This window comes from Eulemur rufifrons, chromosome 3 (assembly GCF_041146395.1).
Source record: "Eulemur rufifrons isolate Redbay chromosome 3, OSU_ERuf_1, whole genome shotgun sequence".
Taxonomy (NCBI): Eukaryota; Metazoa; Chordata; class Mammalia; order Primates; family Lemuridae; genus Eulemur; species Eulemur rufifrons.
In genome coordinates, this window is record NC_090985.1 from 23,981,916 (window position 1) to 23,996,526 (window position 14,611).

Consider the following 14,611-nt stretch of genomic DNA (forward strand, 5'->3'; position numbering starts at 1 on the left):
CTCTGCTATGGCCAGCTTCTTGTATCTCCTGGAGATACTTTGTAACTGTGCAAGCAAGCGTGTGTATGTACCCTTTTTTTCCCCACCCTTTTCTTTTTAAAAAGCTTCTGAACTTTGCCTTTTTAAATTATATTTGAGAAGTCATTCCATATTAGTGCATTTTCCAGTATATTCTTTTGGGTGATTGCATCATGTTCCGTATTATGGAGATGCTATAATTTTTGTGCAGTTACAAACAAGGTGGTAGGTATAGTGTTTTGCAAATGTGCCTGTAGGTCCCATCTCTAGAAATAGCACCTTTTTGTTTTTTAATTTTTTAATTAGCAATAATAGCACCTCGGATAAACCTCATTGGCTATGATACTGCCATTGCACAAAGCTAAAATGGTGTCTTTTTCTTCAGTCACTATTCTGTCACATCAGGTTTTGCTTTTGTCTTTTATTGTCTTTAACTCTGCACGTCCTTTGGTCATTTATTTCTCCTAATTATCTATATATTTTAAATAATATAGTAGGTTGGATTAAAGAGTTTCTCAGTTGGAAATTGGTTCACCTTTTGTGTGTTCTTATGGTTCAGAGTTACTAGGAACACACACATCCACACAGAAACTTGTCCATGAGTGTTCATAGCAGCAGTGTTCATAGTGACTGAAAACTAGAAACAACCCAGATGTGCATCAGCTGATGAATGGACAAACAAAATGTGGTCTGTCCATATAGTGGAATATTATTTGGCAATAAAAAGGAGTGAGTTACTCATTCATTATATAACATGGATGAACCTTTAAATATATTATACTGAGTGAAAGAAGCCAGGCACATACTGTAAGATTCCATTTATATGAAATGTCCAGAATAGTAGGCAAATCTATAGAGACAGAAAGTAGAGGAATGGTTCCCAGGGGCTGGGGAATGACAGCCAAAATGTGTGGAGTTTCATGAGGGTAATGAAAATATCCTAAAATTGACTGGTGAAGGTTGCACCTATCTGTCAATGTACTAAAAATAGTCTAAAGTTGTACACTTAAAATGGGTGAATTGTATGGTATGTGGATTGTATCTCAATGAAGCCGTTAAAAACAAGAGTGACTAGGATTTTTCAGAAGGGAACATTCTAGGGTGGGGATTGGAAGGCTTGGTACCCGCAGAGAGCCTTGGCATTTCTGGGGGTTGTGGGAGGTGATAAGTCCCTGATCAGTTTCTGAGATGTCAGATTGTAGCAGGTAGAACACTGTTCTTGGTGCAGCAGACTTGAGTTAAACTTGGACTCAAGCACAGACTAGTTGTGTGATTGATCTCAGATAAGTCACTTAACCATGTAAGCCCTGACTCTCCTCTACAGATTAGATATTTTTCTGTTCATTGTTTGGGGTTATCGTGAGACTAAAGCATGACTGAATTTTAGCAGATTCTGTAAATTACTGAGTGCTATATGTGTATAAGATTTTTAAAAATTAATTTCAACAGTAAGAGGCTGATGAGCCAACAGGGCTCTTTTCTGTTCTCTTGTAGGCTGGTCTAAGACAAGACAAACACTGAGTGTAGTCAACGACAGTGTAGACAGAAGTGAGGTGTGGGCCTCACAACTGTCCAGCCAAGGTGCTGGTACACAGACTCTGTCTGGCCAACAGTATTGGAGTCTATTTTCCTTTCTTGCCATGCTGTTTTCATCTTTTCTGCTTTTTCTCTTGGTCATCTCTTTAAGCTGCTAGAGGCTCCAGCATCAATCAGACATAGTGCCTGATGCTTCCTTCTTGGGCTGAGTTTTGTGGCAGTATTTGGCCTGAGATACTGCTAATGGTTTTCTATTAACCTTTCTCTGGGATTTCTGTGGGGGCCAGCATGGTCTTCCTAGCAGTCAAGGTTGTACTGTAGCCTATGGAATATAAGTTTCTCCAACTCACAGATCTCACATTATTTATGCGTCAGATTGTATACTGAATGTGTTACTAATAAAGGTGAGCTGCTTCTGAAACTCTGTATTGTTTTTCTGTTTAATTGTCATGATGTTGGTCTTTTATTTTGTATTCAGAATTCAGCTGTGCCATGAAAATTCCTACTTCTCTTGATCATAAGTACCAGAAGTAACCTCTGGTTCCTAAAAGCTGAGAGGAGGTAATGCTGTGGGGTCCCAGAGACCCTCATTCAGACATGTGCAGGAAGCACAGATGGCATCCAGGAACAGCATGGGGCTTTCTGCTCAAGGCCGCTGGGGCCCAGGATGGGCCTCACTCAGGCAGAGCCCTTCTCCATTGGTCTGGCAGGGCTCTGAAGCCTGGTTCTGTGTTTGCCAGGCCCACTTAACACTCATCCTGCTCCCAGGCTTTCCTATCATCTAGTATGTGCCAGCCACTTGCCAGTCAGCTTTCCTGAGATGAAGGAGACAGGCGAGGCCTCTGATCGGGGGGTGGATTGTGCTGACATCTCATGGACATCAGTGGTGGCAGTGTGCCTGGGGTCTTTGGGAGACCCCTAGGGTGGCTAGCCTGGAGGATTGCAGGTGTATATAGGCTTTTCAGAGAAGGAGTGTCTTGTCTAAAAAAGAGGTATTGGCGGCTGAGGCTGTTGCCTAGGCTTAGGAGGAGCACCCGTCAGGTGGAAGGGGCACAGGAGGCTAGAACCAGCAGGTGTCAGCAGCTACCAGCAGCTCTTTGTGACTGGACTGTGAGGCAGGGATGAGCAGGCACCTGGGTGTCAGCAAGTGAGTGAGAGGGTGTTGTTTGCAGTGTGTGGAGCTTGGACTGTCTCCTGAAGGGGACACTTCTCAGCTCAAGCCCCACCTGCGGAGTTAGTATGCAGTTAGGAAGAGTTGAGGGGTTTTGCAAGAGTCTCTTTCTAGCTCCAGCTTTATCCATTCATTTCCTTTATGGAAAACTTCAGAACTTACATGAAATCTACCCATGATCCATTCTAATGTATTTTAAATGGATTATTTATCTCTTATCACTGAAGTATGTGATCTTTATATATTCTGGATATAAGTCCCTTATCAGATATATGTGATTTACAAATGTGTTCTCCCATTTCTGTGGGTTATTTTTTTCACTTCCTTATTTATTTATTTGGTGACAGGGCTTCACTCTGTTGCCCAGGCTAGAGTGCAGTAGCGCTATCACAGCTCACTTCAACCTCAAACTCCTGGGCTCACCCTCCCAAGTAGTGGGGACTATAGGTTCGTGCCACCACACCCTGTTAATTTTTTTATTTTTTGTAGAGACAGGGTCTTCCTCTATTGCCCAGGCTGATCTCAAACTCCTAGGCTCAAGTGATCCTCCTACCTGGGCCTCCCAAAATGCTGGGATTACACACGTGAGCCACTGCACCCAGCCTGCTTAGTCATTTAATAGGCTCCTGCTGGCTGCTGTCTTGAGAACAGACTGGGGCAAGGGAAGGAGTAAGGAGATGGGTTAGGAGGTGACACAGTAGCCCAGGCTCCACCCAGGTGGTAATGAGGTCAAAGGATGTTAGAATCTGTAAATAGCTATTATTTTTATTTTTTCCTCGTTTGTTTTAATCTTCTTTATTAAGTTTTTTAGACCTATTTTGAAGTTAACCAGTAAGATTTCCTGGTGGAAGTGCGGTGGACTGCCTTGAGTGGAAGCCCAGGAGTTGAGCTGGGTGTTCTGTGTTGAGAGCCTCTGAGACACCAGGGGCAATTGGGACCCAGGAGAGGGAGTGGGTGGCAGCATCATCTGGGGAGTCACAGGCATAGGGATGGAGTGCAGCCATGGGCCCAGAGGTCTCCAGATGACGGGTCCAGGTGCAGAAGAGGGGCCAGGACTGGGCATGGGGACTCCTGCAATGAGATGCCCAGGAGCAGGAAGGAGGCCTTAGCCCAGTGGCAAGTGAGGAAGGCTGATAGAGAGGACAGAGTGGTCTAGGTTGATAATGGGCAGGGAGTGGTCTGATCCACCATGCGACAAAGAAGCAGGTGCAGAGCTGCCACAGGGCTCACTGTTGAGGTCTTTGGTGATCTGAAGAGCAGATTTGGAGATGGGTGGGTAAAAGCACGATTAGAGTGGGTTTAGAGAAAATGGGACAGAAGTGGTTAAAGGCGGCAGGGACGGATGCCTCCCTACTGGATGTTTGCTGCAAAGGGCCATAGAAGTTCTTTGTTCACAAATTTTGTAAGATGCAAGAAATGATAGCCAGTGTCATGCTGCTGGGACTGACCCAAAGGAGGGAAGAAATGGCAGCATGGAGAGACCTGCATGTCAGCAGGGGCAGGCAGGTCGAGGAGTGTGTGATGGTCCCTGAGGCTCTGTGGAAGTTCTCTTCTGATGCTTTTCTCAGAAGAGAAGGAAACAGGTTCTTAGTTGATGATGAGGATGAGGAAGAGGGAGGAGATGCTGCAGACAGAGAAGGTGTGGCATGGGCTGGGGAGGCTGTTAGGTGGCCAGGTGGGCCCCAGGCCACGTGCTGATATAGAGACTGGAGGGGAGGCTGGTCAGTGTGTTTTCCTCAGGGTGTGTTGAGCTGCCTCCGAGGACTGGGGGGAGCACTGGGTTACCCATGGGAGTTGGTTTGCTAAGTAAGCATGGGCCCGGGATTTGAGAGTATCATGGGAGTAAGGCTGTTATTCCTCATTAGAAAGAAAGAATCTGAGGCCAGGAGGCAGGTGATGTGAGGAAGAGTTGGAGAGAGGGAGGGATTTCACTCACAGAGCTTGTTGGTGAGGGGGGCGGCCTGATCTGATGGACACTGTGAACATGTGTGCAGGGGTCCACGGTGGTCCAGGAGTGAGTGTTGAGGGAAGGACCCCGTGTTTAGGCTGCGTGCATCCTGAAGGGAGTGCTGAGAGGCTGGTGTACACGTGGATGGGCCAGTGTCACCCCAGGGGCCTCTCTGGGGTCTTTGTGCAGGGACAACAGTGTCCCTCAGAGGAGTGGAGAATCCTGCTCCAGTGATGGTGCTGGCGGAAGAGCCACAGGATCTTGGACTCCAGGTGGATTGTCCAATCTATGTATGTGACTGGGAGGGGACTTTCAGCACTGCTGTAGCTAGAAACACAAGAGCACTGGTTGAATGTGGAACCTGAAATGCAATTGGTGCTCCACTCTGGAGCCAGTGCAATCTCAGTGTTTCACAAAAAGGAACTGAATCATGACACGTCCTCACAATGGGACACGGTGCTCTGAAGATTAAGGAAGCTGTGTCTGTGTGGCCAAATGTAAAGTGATAGAAGAAAAAAAAAAAAAAAACAGAAAGAAAGAAAGAAAGAAAAGAAACATAACCAGTTCTCAGTATTTGCAGTAGGACCTATTTTTTGTAAATTGAAAAGAACATATAGTTCTTCATATGCTGATATATACATAGAATTTTTTCTGAAAGTAAACATGAGACAGTTAACAATGGTATCTTTGTTGGGTTCTTCCTACATGGGACAGGAAAGGGAAGAACTGCCCCTCAGAGGAGGCCTGGGAGCGCAAGGTATGGCGGCACTTGAGTGAGAAGGTGAAGGGCCTGGGACCAGCCCCGTCAGTGGGGCCAGCGGAAGTGCCAGTGAGTTGGGTGCTGCTTAGAGGCTGCTTGTCAGACTCGGTGGTGATGTGCATGTTTCTCATCTAGTTGAGGTTTGCTGAGGCCTGTACTGGGCGTGGCAGGTGAGTTACAGGGCTGGCCAGACCTAGAGCTGAAAGGCCAGAGCCCAGCGTCTGGGCTTGAATGAGAGGGCACTTCACTGCAGAGATTGGAGTCTGCTGTGGATAGCGCTCCGTGTCCCTGTATCATCACATCAAGTTCCTGTTGGCCATGGGGCCCTGGGCATTCTGGTTCTGTCCAGTTGCTGGTTCTCATATCAGACCGTGTGTCGTCTTCTAATTCAAATAGTATCATGTTGCTCCCCTGCTTAAAATCCTTAATGGCTTTTGTACTAAGGACAAAATTAAAAATCTTCCTGTGTTCTCTGAGCCTTCTGAGTCCTGGGATCAGACTGTGGGCCTCTTCCTTTCTCTCCCTGGAGTGGCCGATCCTTTTCTCCCTCAGTCCCCTGAAGACATCTCCCTTTTTAAGGGGGCTGGCTTCTTTCTTCCCTTTGAGGTCTTGGCTTAGAGAGGAAGTCTTTTCTCACATAATTTAATGTAGATCTTTCCTGCTTTTCTTCCCCATAGAGCTTTATTCTTTAATAGAAGTTATCAGAATTTATAGTTATGTATTTACTTTTTACTTGTTTCTTGTTTTTCTCCTTTACAGTGTAAGGGCAGGAACCATATCAGCTTTGTTCATTGTCTGCCCAGGGCTTGGTATAATAATGACACATAAGCACAAAATAGATAATTTTTGAATGAATGTGTAAATAGAAAAAATAAATAGAATAATTAATGAGCTCTATAAGGAATGCGAGAGATACTACCAGCTACTGCTATGCATAATTAAAATTTATTTGAATGATGGAAGTAAGTGTTAAATGGCAGTTCAGAGGGGAGGGGCCCATTTGGGGTGGGTGACCCCTAAGTACCATGTCTTTGAAAGAAATGCAAGGAGAGAGTGTACTGGAGAACAAGTGTCCAGGTGGAGATTGGCCTGGCAAGTGTGAGGCATGACTTGGGGCAGCTGGCAAAATGTTTTCATTGGAGCAGAGCAGAAGTGGGAAACAAGGTCACAAAGTGGGTGTGTTCCAGAGCCTGCTGTGCCACCTGTGGCTGCTGGGCACTGAATCGTGGCTTGCAAGACTGGGGTGTTAAGTGTTATTTAATTTTAATTAATTTAAGTAGCCACAGTGACAAGTGACTATTAAACAGTGTAGTTCTAGAAGTTACTAGTACAAGAATTGTCCCTTCACTTTGGGGGGCACCATTGACTATTTATCATGATGAAAGTGACATGATCTTGGCTGGTCTTTTGGGAGATTCTTGAATGTGGTAGTAGCAGTGAGATGGGGTTGGGTGAGGGAAGGCCAAAATCGTGGCAAGTCTTCTGTTATTTAACCAGAGGCCAGCAAAAGGGAATTAGGTCTTGAATGTGCAAGAGGCCATTGAGGCTTGTGGGAACAGGTGGCTGCAGAGCTGATGCTGAGGTGCCCATGACGGAATGGCCAGTGGTGGGGACCTGGGGCCTGGAGGAGACCCAAGAGCACCTACACGTTTGAGCCTAGGGGCAGTGCAGTGTGTGCCGTGGACAGAAATCGATGCACGGTATAAGTGCATGCGGTGGTTGAGAAAAGTTATTTGGGGATGAGAGTACCACTGAGATACATGTGAGGGAACACCATCTAGGGAATGTCCACCTTGCATTCATAAAGTGAGGTGAACCTGGCATTTGAGAGCGAGGTGGTCAGGATAGAGATTTGAGACTTAGTTACAGAGGTTACAGCAGAATCTAGGAACAGAATGAAAAGTTCAGAGGGTAGAGTATAGAGGAAAAAGAGCCTTGGGGTATCCCACAGTTGAAGGGGGCATGAACAAGTGGACCCCTTGAAGCAGCCAGGGGAGGGGGATGAGGGAAGTAATGGTTAGCGCACTTTGGGAGGGAGCATGGGCCAGAGAGTATGGCGGTATGGTGGGGCGCCAAGGCCAGAGGATTTGGCAAAAGATTGTTTGGAATACTCTGATCTGTTTGCCCTCATGAGCTATTCTAGAAAATGTCTTCCAGTTAGGCTTAAACTTGGAATGTAGACTTAGTGATAATGCTTGTCTCTCTGCTCTTAGGTGAGAGGACCAGTGTGATTGAAAAGGGAGCACTCCTCAGCCTCTGGGATGTCTTGTGATCAAGACAGGATTCAGTGGAAATATAAGGTTGAACTACATGAAACTTCAGTTTTTGTAGGTCAAAAACTGTTGAAAATGGCAACTTCATATGATTATATCTGAATGTATAAAGTAGCATTCTTCAAATGAGCAGCCTCTCAGCACATGTAGGGAGTTAGCATGTGTTTTCCTCAACGCCTTCACTGTGTAAACGAGGAGTTGATAGTACTTTCACTGCTCTGTCAGCATGGAGCTGTTTGTCTAGCTGTCTGCCATTTTGAGTGCAATAATTGTGTCCTTTACGAATGTGCACATTATTGATTACTGTTTATATTGGGTTCCATGGGAGCCAGACTCTGAGATGGAGATTTGTGTTTAGGAAGTTTACTGGTGAGTGCTTTTGGGATCACACCTGTGGATAGAGCGAAGGGAGCAGGACTAGATAGGACAGTGGAGCTGATGCCCTGTCACTGCTGTGCCGTCCCATCGTGAACCTAGTACACCTCACCATGAATTCAGTCCTTCGAAATGTCTTTCATCAGTACTTTGAAGTACTTAGTGTACATATTTTGCCAAATTTACCCCTAATATTTATTAAATATTAATATTTACCTCAATATTAAACATTAATGTTTAATGTTTTTGATTTTTTTACATATGTAATCATTTTGTCTGTGAATAAAGATAGTTTTATTTATTTTCCAATCCTATGTGTTTTCTTTTTCTTGCCTTATTGCACTGGCTGGGACCTCCAGTAAAGTATCATACAAAAGTGGTGAGGGGAAAGCGTTCAGTTTTTCCCCATTTAGTGTGACACAGTCATACTTTGGTATCTGAGGGGCACTGGTTCCAGGACCCCCTCAGATACCAAAATCCATGGGTGCTTAAGTCCCTGATATATTAATAAAATGGTGTAGTATTTGCAGGTAACCTGTGCACATCCTTCCATATGCTTCAAATCATCTCTAGATTACTAATAATACCTAATACAATGTAAATGCCGTGTAAATAGTTGTTATACTGTATTTTAAAATTTGTATTACTTTTTATTGTTGTATCATTATTTGTCATTGTTTTTTTCCCAAATATTTCAGTCCATGTTTGGTTGAACTCATGGATATGGAGGGCTGACTGTATATAGCTATCAGTTTTATACATATACTCTTACCCTTTATCAGGTTGAGGAAGTTTCCTTCTATTTGCTTAGAGTTTTTATTAAGAATGGCCTGGCCCAGTGCCTCATGCCTGTAATCCCATTACTTTGGGACACTGATGCAGGAGGATCACTTGAGCCCAGGAGTTTGAGACCAGCCTGGGCAATATAGCCAGACCTTGTCTCTATAAAAAACTAAAAACTAGCCGGGCATAGTGGCACACATCTGTAGTCTTAGCCACCTAGCTACTTGGGAGGCCAAGGTAAGAAGATCACTTGAGTCCAGGAGTTCAAGGCTCTGTGAGGTATGATGATGACACCACTGCACTCCAGCCTGAGTGACAGAGCAAGACCCTGTCTCCGAAAAAAAAAAAAGAGAGAGAGAATGAATGGTGGATTTTGTCAACTGCTTTTTCTGCCTCTATTGTAAAGATCATCTACTTTTCTTTTTTTAGTCTGTTAATATGGTGAATTTCACTGATTGGGTTTTGAATGTTAAACCTTACAATCCTGGGATAAGCTCTACTTGGGTACGATGTGTTACCCTTTATTGCTGTATTTAATTGACTAAAATTTTTAAATTAAGGATGTTTGTATCAAAAGTCATGAGGGATACTGGTCTTTAGTTTTTTTTGTAATGTCTTTGTCTGGTTTTGACAGCAGTATAATATTGGCTTCATAAAACGAGTTAAGAAATGCTTCTTCCAGAAGTGGAATAATTTGTATAGAATTGTTATTTTTCTTTCATTCTTTCTTTTTTTCTTTTTGAGACAGAGTATTGCTCTGTCACCCAGTCTGGGGTGCAATGGCTTGATCATAGCTTACTGCAGCCTCGAACTCCTGGGCTCAAGCAATCCCTCTGCCTCAGCCTCTTAAGTAGCTGGGACTATAGGTGCCACTATGCCTGGCCAGTTTTTCTTATTTTTTGTAGAGATGGGGGTCTCACTGTGTTGCCCAGGCTGGTCTCAAACTCCTGACCTCAAGCAGTCCTCTCGCCTTAGCCTCCCAAAGTGCTGGGATTACCAGGCATGAGCCACCATGCCCACCCCATTTTTCTTTTTTCTTTTTTTTTTTTTTTTTGAGACAGAGTATCACTCTGTTGCCCTGGCTAGAGTGCCGTGGCATCAGCCTAGCTCACAGCAACCTCAAACTGCTGGGCTCAAGCAATCCTCCTGCCTCAGCTTCCCGAGTAGCTGGGACTACAGGCATGCGCCACCATGCCCAGCTAATTTTTTTGTATATATTTTTAGCTGTCCATATAATTTCTTTCTATTTTTAGTGGAGGCTGGGTTTCATTCTTACTCATGCTGGTCTCGAACTCCTGAGCTCAAACGATCCACCCACCTCGGCCTCCCAGGGTGCTAGGATTTCAGGTGTGAGTCACCGCGCCCGGCCTCATTTTTCTTAAATATTTAGTGGAATTCACTAGTGAAATTGTCTTGGCCTGGAGTTTTCTTTGTGGGATGTTTTTTACCTATAAATTTGATTTTTTAAATAGATAACATTGACTATTCAAGTTATCTGTTTCTTCATGAGTGATCTTTGGTAGTTTGTTTTCAAAGAATTTTTCCATTTCATCTAATTTTTAATTCATTTTATAAATGTCGGTTAAAGTATATTGATAGACAGTACCAGTCTTACATATCCTTAGACTAACTTTTGAATTTGTCTCTTACTCCTTTCATTTTCATACTGTGTTTCCCACATGTTTTGAAGCTCTGTTATTAGATGCATACATATTTAGGATTTTTGCATATTCTTGATGAATTGACCCTCTTAATCATGTAAAGAAATTTTAAAATGAGAAAAAAATGTTTATTTTCATCTTTATTTGCCATTTCTGGTACTTTATAACATTTTGCATATTCAGGTTTTTATCTGGTATTATCTTTCTCCCTGAAGAAGTTTATTTAATATTAATATTTCTTTTAGTATAGGTCTGTTGGCAACTAATTCTCTACTTTTGTTTCTCAGGAAGAAAAGAATCTTTATTTTTGGCTTCATTTTTAAAGGATATTTTAACTGAACATGGAATTCTACATTGATAGTTTTGTTTTATTTTATTTAGCATTTTAAAGATGCTATTTATTTTTTCCTGTTGTGCATTGCTTCTGATGAGAAGTCTGCTTCTGATGAGAGGTTTTATCTCACTGATTTTTAGCAGTTTTTATGGTTTTTTCCTGCTTGACATTCATTAGGCTTCTCACACCTATAGTTTTCATCAGATTTGGAAACATTTTGACCAGTATCTTTTCAACTACTTTTACTACCTTCTCCCTTTATTTTGGGAAGGGGTATTCCAGTTATTTATATATATTTGTATATAAATCCACACACACGTGTACACATATGTTAGGTTGCTTGGTATGGTCCTGTAGGTCACTGAGCTCCGTTCATTTTTCTAGTCCTTTCCTCTATGCTGCGGTTTGGATAGTTTCGTTTACTGTCTTCAGATTCACTGTTCTTTTTCTTATTACAATGTTTCAGTCACTTCCAGTGACTGACTCTTCTCAGCTCAGAGTTGTCCCTCCTGGGACCCTGTCCTTGACCTTGGTCTGTAGAGCCTCCAAGCAGCAGCCGGGAGGTGGGAGCTCACTTGTCTCCCTGTCCTGGGGATTTACTACCTTCCTGTGCTGCCTGTTGTTCAGTGTCTGACACTAGTTTTTTCACATATTTGTACGATTGCTAGTCTTTACAGCAGGAGGACAAGTCCAGTCCCAGTCTTGACCGGAGCTCTGACTCTTTACCCAACATAAGGGTGGCCCTTACTGAGGGGGTCAAGTGTCAGGTTTTCCAGAGTGTGGGGTGGTCAGTATTTCTGGGGATTTCCAGTGCAAGTGAGTGTCTCACATTGGGTGGTGGAGGAGCTTGTGCTTCCCTTGAAGGGGCCTCCTTTCCCGTCATTTCTGCAACACGTTCCTGAGCAGGTAGCTGTCAGGCATGGTGTTGTGTGTGTTTAGGACTGTTCCTTTTACTATTTGTAATTTCTGTGGTTTCCTGTTAATGCTTTTTGCCTTAATTTCTATTTTGTCTGTCAGTGGTTGTCTACTTTAGCTACACGTTAAAATCACCTTGAAAACTTAAGAAACTGGACCCTACCCTCAACCACTTTTTAAAAATTTAATTAATTTGGTTTCTTTTTCCTTTTTTTTTTTTTTTTTTTTTTTAAGAGACCAGTTCTCTCTCTGTTGCCCAGGCTGGAGTGCAGTGGTGAGATCATAGCTTGCCTAGCCTTGAACTCCTAGCCTTAAGAGATCCTCCTGCCTCGGCCTCCCAAAGTGCTGGGATTACAGCTCGGCTACTTTTTTTTTAATCTCGCTCTGTTGCCCGGGCTAGAGTGCCGTGGCGTCAGCCTAGCTCACAGCAACTTCACACTCCTGGGCTTAAGCGATCCTACTGCCTCAGCCTCCTGAGTAGCTGGGACTACAAGCATGTGCCACCATGCCCGGCTAATTTTTTCTATATATATTTTTAGTTGGCCAGATAATTTCTTTCTATTTTAGTAGAGACGGGGTCTCGCTCTTGCTCAGGCTGGCCTCGAACTCCTGAGCTCCAGCGATCCGCCCACCTCGGCCTCCCAGAGTGCTAGGATTACAGGCGTGAGCCACCGTGCCCAGCCAAGCTCGGCTACTTTTAAAAACTAATTTTTTAGTTTCCCAGGAGATTTAATGTGCAGCCAGGATTGAGAATTGCTCTTTTATGTTCATATTCTACATTTGCCTCCTCCCTATGATAGCTGTCTACTGACTGTCCCTCCTAGGTAGTCTCTATTATTATTGTGGAGTGAAGCTTGTTCTACCTTTTAGTACAAAAAAGCTTTTAAACAGTCAGTAACTGAGTTTACCAATATCTTCTATTTTCACTGCTTAGCATTGTTTCCCTCCAGGCTATTTTCTTTCTGAAATGAATCATTTAATAGTTTTTATAGTGAGGATCTGTGAGTGCTAAAATCTGATACAACCTCAGTTGTTATTTTTGTAAGGGATGGCTCCAGTTACTATTGCTGTGTAACAAATTGCCTCAAAATCTAGGGTCCTAGAACAATTGTGTATTATCATCTCTTATGGTTTCTGTGGATCAGAAATTCAGGGGCAGCTTGGGATGGTGTCTCCTGAGGCTGCAGTCAAGATGGGATTTGGGGATGGGTCACTTCTCTCACATGTGCAGTGCTTGGGCTGGGGATGCCGTAGCAGCTGGAGGCCCAGAGGAGCATATGGGGGCCAGAGGAGCTGCTGGTGCTCACTGTCTCCTTGTGGACATTCCAGCATGGTGGCCTCAGGGTCATCTGTACCACATTTTCCAGCCTGGCCTCTGAGGTCAACAGTCACTTCTCTCATTGTGTTTACCAAGCTTGAGTTGTTAGGGCTGGCCATGCTCAAGAAAGGGGAATTTACAGAAATAGTGTCCAGGAATTAGAACCATCACAGTCTTTTGTCTCTGGTTGCTTTTGAGACATTAAGTCTTTTATGGCAGTGAGTCTAGATATGGACTTATTTTTATATATGCTAACCTGGTATGTGGGTTGTACTTTTGTTCTGGAACATTGTTCTCAGCTGTTCCTTCTGTTCTCTTCTCCTGGGGTACTCTTGGACATGTGCACAGCTTCCAGCTCACCCTCCTTGGCATGGCGTCTTGCTTTTATTTCTCTGTGCATCCTACATGAATTTCCAGCACTGTCCTCCAGTTCGTTCTTTAGTCTTTGGAGTAGTCATTCTTTGCCTCATCCACCAAAGTTCCTAACTTGATGCAGTTTCTTTTCTTTTCTTTTCTTTTCTTTTTTTTTTAGAGACAAGGTCTTGCTCTGTCACCCAGGCAGGTTGGAGTGCCGTGTTGCGAGCACAGCTTACAATAACATCCAGTACTTGGGCTCAAGTGATCCTCCCATCTCAGCCTCCCAAGTAGTTGGTGCCTGGCTAATTTTTTAAACTTTTTGTAGAGATGGAGTCTCAGTATCTTGCTTAGGCTGGTCTCAAACACCTGGCCTCAAGCGATCCTTCTGCCCTGGCCTCCCAAAGTGTTAGGATTACAGGTGTGAGCCACCGCAGCTGGCCATGTCACGGTTTCAAGTTGTTTTCAGATTATTGTTTTGTTTTCATTTTTCTCAGGAATACCCAGAGTCCATTTTCATTTGAGGACAGCACAGTGCACAGGGCAGCTTCAGGGCAGCAGCGTGGGCAACTGTTGGCTTTGGAGGGCCTTTTTCTTATGGGAACACCCTTGGTTCAGTGGACATTGTGAGCACAGTGCTCAAGCCCATGGCACCTGTGGGGACATCTCTGGGGGCTCTGCAGCAGCAAGAATAAGGACAGGGGACAGTGTTTGGTATGCTGCCACCCCAGACGTGGCAGTCATGGGGTTTAACATAAGGACAGGTTGTGTGTCCCTCCCTTGCATGTAGTGATGCATATCCTTGAGTTTTAAGAAGGATCAGAACAAATGCTCCCAAACTGTGCTCCATCAAAGAGGGAAACAGATGGAAAATGCCGTTCAGAGGGCGGTGGAGTGTTCTGAGCACATCCAGTCCTGGTGCTGCATCTGCGGTGACCACAGCACACGGGGTCCCAGGGCCTTGTTTCCTCCCACATAATGTTGGGGCCATGGTCGCCTCCGGACTCTGGGGTCAGGGCTGTCTGCTCCAGGTTCCGATGCCCTTGACTCATTTAGGTGTTTTGTTCTTAGAGTCAAAGTTTTCAAGTAGGTTTTTCAAAAGGCATGTATTTTAATTTTTAATCAAAGTAATACAGGCACATAGTTTTGACACTTGTGCTGCTCG

The 14,611-nt window shown here is 44.1% G+C and overlaps 1 pseudogene; it reads right to left on the reverse strand.

Moving 5' to 3' along the window:
* Window positions 1-258: 258 nt before the first annotated feature.
* Window positions 259-381, reverse strand: LOC138382033 (U4 spliceosomal RNA; annotated as a pseudogene).
* Between the last annotated feature and the right edge of the window lie 14,230 nt (window positions 382-14,611).